This window comes from Leptodactylus fuscus, chromosome 3, assembly GCF_031893055.1.
Source record: "Leptodactylus fuscus isolate aLepFus1 chromosome 3, aLepFus1.hap2, whole genome shotgun sequence".
Lineage (NCBI taxonomy): Eukaryota > Metazoa > Chordata > Amphibia > Anura > Leptodactylidae > Leptodactylus > Leptodactylus fuscus.
The window spans coordinates 10,776,184-10,782,729 of NC_134267.1; positions in this window are offsets into that span (position 1 = coordinate 10,776,184).

The following is a 6,546-nucleotide window of genomic DNA, read 5'->3' on the forward strand; positions in this document are numbered from 1 at the left end:
AGAAGCTGAGACTTGGCTTTAAATTTTTGCAAGGGGTTCCACAGGGACTAGTGGCGTAACTAGGAATGGCGGGGTCCCGTAACGAACTTTTGACATGGGGCACCCCCCGACCGACGCCCGCCGAAGGCCCTGATCGCCCCCCCCCACACACACACACACATTCCTGTGCTTTCTATTATTCCCCATAGTGGCCCCTGCACACAGTATTATCCCCCATAGTGGCCCCTGCACACAGTATTATCCCCCATAGTGGCCCCTGCACACAGTATTATGTCCCATAGTGGCCCCTGCACACAGTATTATGCCCCATAGTGGCCCCTGCACACAGTATTATGTCCCATAGTGGCTCCTGTACACAGTATTATACCCCATAGTGGCCCCTGCACACAGTATTATACCCCATAGCGGCCCCTGCACACAGTATTATTCCCCATAGTGCCCCCTGCACACAGTATTATGTCCCATAGTGGCCCCTTCACACAGTATTTTGCCTCATAGTGGCTCCTGCACACAGTATTATGTCCCATAGTGGCCCCTACAAACAGTATTATTCCCCATAGTGGCCCCTGCACACAGTATTATGCCCCATAGTGGCCCCTGCACACAGTATTATCCCCCATAGTGGCCCCTGCACACAGTATTATACCCCATAGTGGCCCCTGCACACAGTATTATGTCCCATAGTGGCCCCTGCACACAGTATTATGCCCCATAGTGGCCCCTGCACACAGTATTATGTCCCATAGTGGCTCCTGTACACAGTATTATACCCCATAGTGGCCCCTGCACACAGTATTATTCCCCATAGTGCCCCCTGCACACAGTATTATGTCCCATAGTGGCCCCTTCACACAGTATTTTGCCTCATAGTGGCTCCTGCACACAGTATTATGTCCCATAGTGGCCCCTACAAACAGTATTATTCCCCATAGTGGCCCCTGCACACAGTATTATGCCCCATAGTGGCCCCTGCACACAGTATTTTGCCTCATAGTGGCCCCTGCACACAGTATTATCCCCCATAGTGGCCCCTGCACACAGTATTATTCCCCATAGTGCCCCCTGCACACAGTATTATGTCCCATAGTGGCCCCTTCACACAGTATTTTGCCTCATAGTGGCTCCTGCACACAGTATTATGTCCCATAGTGGCCCCTACAAACAGTATTATTCCCCATAGTGCCCCCTGCACACAGTATTATGCCCCATAGTGGCCCCTACAAACAGTATTATTCCCCATAGTGCCCCCTGCACACAGTATTATGCCCCATAGTGGCCCCTACAAACAGTATTATTCCCCATAGTGCCCCCTGCACACAGTATTATGTCCCCATAGTGGCCCCTACAAACAGTATTATTCCCCATAGTGCCCCCTGCACACAGTATTATGCCCCATAGTGGCCCCTGCACACAGTATTATGCCCCATAGTGACCCCTGCACACAGTATTATGTCCCATAGTGGCCCCTTCACACAGTATTTTGCCTCATAGTGGCTCCTGCACACAGTATTATGTCCCATAGTGGCCCCTACAAACAGTATTATGTCCCATAGTGGCCCCTGCACACAGTATTATTCCCCATAGTGCCCCCTGCACACAGTATTATGTCCCATAGTGGCCCCTGCACACAGTATTATGTCCCATAGTGGCCCCTGCACACAGTATTATTCCCCATAGTGCCCCCTGCACACAGTATTATACCCCATAGTGGCCCCTGCACACAGTATTATGTCCCATAGTGGCCCCTGCACACAGTATTATTCCCCATATTGCCCCCTGCACACAGTATTATGCCCCATAGTGGCCCCTGCAAATAGTATTATTCCCCATAGTGCCCCCTGCACACAGTATTATGCCCCATAGTGGCCCCTGCACACAGTATTATCCCCCATAGTGCCCCCTGCACACAGTATTATCCCCCATAGTGGCCCCTGCACACAGTATTATGTCCCATAGTGGCCCCTGCACACAGTATTATGTCCCATAGTGGCCCCTGCACACAGTATTATTCCCCATAGTGGCCCCTGCACACAGTATTATGTCCCATAGTGGCCCCTGCACACAGTATTATTCCCCATAGTGCCCCCTGCACACAGTATTATGCCCCATAGTGGCCCCTGCACACAGTATTATGCCCCATAGTTCCCCCTGCACACAGTATTATCCCCCATAGTGGCCCCTGCACACAGTATTATGTCCCATAGTGGCCCCTGCACACAGTATTATACCCCATAGTGGCCCCTGCACACAGTATTATGTCCCATAGTGGCCCCTGCACACAGTATTATTCCCCATAGTGCCCCCTGCACACAGTATTATGCCCCATAGTGGCCCCTGCACACAGTATTATGCCCCATAGTGCCCCCTGCACACAGTATTATCCCCCATAGTGGCCCCTGCACACAGTATTATTCCCCATAGTGCCCCCTGCACACAGTATTATACCCCATAGTGGCCCCTGCACACAGTATTATGTCCCATAGTGGCCCCTGCACACAGTATTATTCCCCATAGTGCCCCCTGCACACAGTATTATGCCCCATAGTGGCCCCTACAAACAGTATTATTCCCCATAGTGCCCCCTGCACACAGTATTATGCCCCATAGTGGCCCCTACAAACAGTATTATTCCCCATAGTGCCCCCTGCACACAGTATTATGTCCCCATAGTGGCCCCTACAAACAGTATTATTCCCCATAGTGCCCCCTGCACACAGTATTATGCCCCATAGTGGCCCCTACAAACAGTATTATTCCCCATAGTGCCCCCTGCACACAGTATTATGTCCCCATAGTGGCCCCTACAAACAGTATTATTCCCCATAGTGCCCCCTGCACACAGTATTATGCCCCATAGTGGCCCCTGCACACAGTATTATCCCCCATAGTGGCCCCTGCACACAGTATTATGCCCCATAGTGGCCCCTGCACACAGTATTATGCCTCATAGTGGCCCCTGCACACAGTATTATTCCCCATAGTGGCCCCTGCACACAGTATTATGCCCCATAGTGGCCCCTGCACACAGTATTGTGCCCCATAGTGACTCCTGTACACAGTATTATGTCCCATAGTGACCTCCATACACACTATTATGCCCCATAGTAGCCCCTGCACACAGTATTATGTCCCATAGTGGCCCCTGCACACAGTATTATGCCCCATAGTGGCCCCTGCACACAGTATTATGTCCCATAGTGGCCCCTGCACACAGTATTATGTCCCATAGTGGCCCCTGCACACAGTATTATGCCCCATAGTGGCCCCTGCACACAGTATTATCCCCCATAGTGGCCCCTGCACACAGTATTATACCCTATAGTGGCCCCTGCACACAGTATTATGCCCCATAGTGGCCCATGCACACAGTATTATACCCTATAGTGGCCCCTGCACACAGTATTATACCCTATAGTGGCCCCTGCATACAGTATTATGCCCCATAGTGGCCCCTGAACACAGTATTATGTCCCATAGTGACCTCCATACACACTATTATGCCCCATAGTGGCCCCTGCACACAGTATTATCCCCCATAGTGGCCCCTGCACACAGTATTATGCCCCATAGTGGCCCCTGCACACAGTATTATGCTCCATAGTGGCCCCAGTACACAGTATTATGCCCTACTGTGGTCACCCATGGACAATTATTATACTCTGGGGCCTTTTTAGACCCCAGAGTATAATAATCGGAGACCGAGAGAGGATACCAACATAAAAAACAATGTTACTTACTTATCTCCGGCTCCGCTGCAGTCCTCGGTGGTGTCGGCCATCTTTAATGACGTCCGGAACGTCACATGACCCGGCACGCTGGTCCCGGTCATGTGACGTCAGGGAGCGTCCAGAAGTAGGCCCGTACCTGCTGGAGAGGTAAGTAACACCGTTTTTTATGTTACTTTACCTCTCCTGGACCTCCAATCATTATACACGGGGGTCTGAAAAGACCCCTGAGTATATTGATGTTTGTGTGGCCCGTGACATCATTTACCGACCCCGGCCCCTGCCAGCCAGTAACGGCCTATTAAGAAAAGAAAAAAAAATGCAGGGGTAGCGTCTGTCGCCGGCCCCTAATGTCTTGGGCCCTGTGGAAGCCACTACCGCTGCTTCCCTGGTTGTTACGCCACTGACAGGGACGTTTTTTGGAGACAATTTGAGGTGGAGGAACCAAAAGGCTCAGTATGTGGCCATCCAACAAGATGTTTAGTTCTGTTGTGGTTGCAACTATCCTGCTCTCTGCCATGTAGGACCTCACCAGGACAGTATTGGATACCCATCCATTGAAGGTCTACCCCGCCAGGACCACAGGTCCAGAAGGGTTATCTTTATAGATAAGAATCCCAACTCACCTTTTCCAGGTCTGCATTTTTTTCCTGGCGACTCTTCTGCCAATTTTACTTTGTCATAGGTCACAAGGTTGCGCAGTGTAGGCCAGCCAGATCCAGCAGGTTCTCTTAGTTGTTCCTGGCATCCAAGACTCTTCTCCAATTTTACGCTTGAGCCCTCTTGCTGGTCTGACAGCTCTCTGCTTCACCATAGCATTCAACTCATCTGCTCTTGGATGAGTTGCAGATGAGTTGGAGTGTGGACATAATGGGGCAGTCTGGGCCCACTGCTTGGGACAGCACTCTAAACGATGAACTATTGTTTTATGAGGTTGGATTATAATGAGGGCAATTATACCCTCGAGCCCTGGGCAATTACTCATTACCCCCTAATTATAATCCACTCCTGGACAGCGCTGACGGTCTTCTTAGAATATATTGGGAAGTTGCTTCATAGGACATGGAGAAGTCCTTTAATATATTTAAAGACTCTGCTCACATGTGAACTGTCAAATGACAAGAAGGCAATAGTGCCTGGGTACCTTTATTGGCCCCATCTAAGTGGTGGTTCCCATTTAGTAAGCTTTCGGTTGTGCTTTTTTAAAAAAAATGTAAATGCTATGTACGTGATGTTTGAGATAATAGAGCAGAAATTCCCCCAATTTTTTTTTTCATAGACCACTTTCAAAATTTTACTGGTTTCGGTGGACCCTCTGCTGCTACATTTCTACCATATTCCCAAAACTCATCAAAAAATGTGAAGATTAGATCTAACGATGGAAATTTGCGTTGCGGCTGAGACCCCTGGGGGACCACCTAGACCACTTTGGGAATCACTGTAATCAGGGGCGTAACTACCATGGTAGCAGCTGCCACAGGGCCCAGGACACTAGGGGGCCCGGTGACAGCTGCTACCGCTGCATTTTTTTTTTTTTTAATAGGCCGTTACCTGCTGGAGTAATGGGCCCTATTTACTGCAGCGCCAGGGGCTGCCTGAAGATGGAAAGGAGCTGCCACCTCCACAGTCCATCTTTTAACAGTAGTAAAGTCAGCAATTGCTGCCTTTACTACTGCACCCAGCAGGGGCCGCCTGCTGTCCGGGCCCCTGCTGCCTCCCGGCACTTGCATAGTGACAGTGGGCAGGAGAAACTTCTATCTCCTGCCCGCAGTCCCCAGGCCCTGTGCCGGCATCTATACTAGTAGATTGAAGGACCTGAGACATGACATCATCAACGGTCCTTTCATCTATAACAAAGACTCAGTGTCTTTTGTGGGCGGAGCTACCTGGGTTGTACAGGTCAGTGTACAATGGGGGAATGGGTTATAGGCTGTGAGGAAGAGGGGTACATGGGTGTTCAGGCTGTGTGAGAAAGTCTGCACCCCCATTCCTTCCTTTCTCACATACAGCCTGCACATCTATGTACCCCTCCTACTCACATTCTGCACCCCCCATTCTGCCCTATGTGAGCAAGAGGGGGGAATGGGTGGTGTAGGTTGTGTGCGAGCAAGAGGGGTACATGGGTATGCAGGCTGTGTGTGAGCAAAGAGGGTGACCTGGGGGCGCAGGTTGTGTGTGAGAAAGAAGGGGGAATGGGGGTGCAGGTTGTGGGTGAGCAAGAGTGTGGTGGAATGGGGGGTTCACCCCTCCAGATCACCCTCTTGCTCGCACACAACTTGCACCCCCATTTCTCCTCTTGCTTATATACACCCTGCACCCCACATCACCCTGTTATTCACAAACAGCCTGCACGCCCATGTACCCCTCTTGGAGGGGGCCCCATGTCAAAAGTTCGCCACGGGGCCTTGCCATTCCTAGTTACGCCACTGACTGTAATAGAGGGGGCCGCCAATTCAGGACCAGAGCTACTTCTAAGACGTCTTGGCCACTGGAGCTCCCAGAATATCTGAGCTTTCCATACACACAGCCCAGTGATATCAGTCGGTAATTCTTTATTGAACATGTGGTGCTGCACGGAAAATGAACACAAAAAATGACATAATAAATTTAAGAATATAGGAATAATGAAAAATCAGTATAAAAAACTTCTCAGAATATTTATTATTAGAACTAGATCCTCTTTATTGTACAAGTAGACATGACGGACAGGCCAGTTATTAAAATAAAATTTTTTTAAAAATCAATAGATAATATGCAAGCAAATTTTTTAAGCATCAAAATTTTTTTTAAAAAATTTACAAATTTTGAAACAATGGTCACA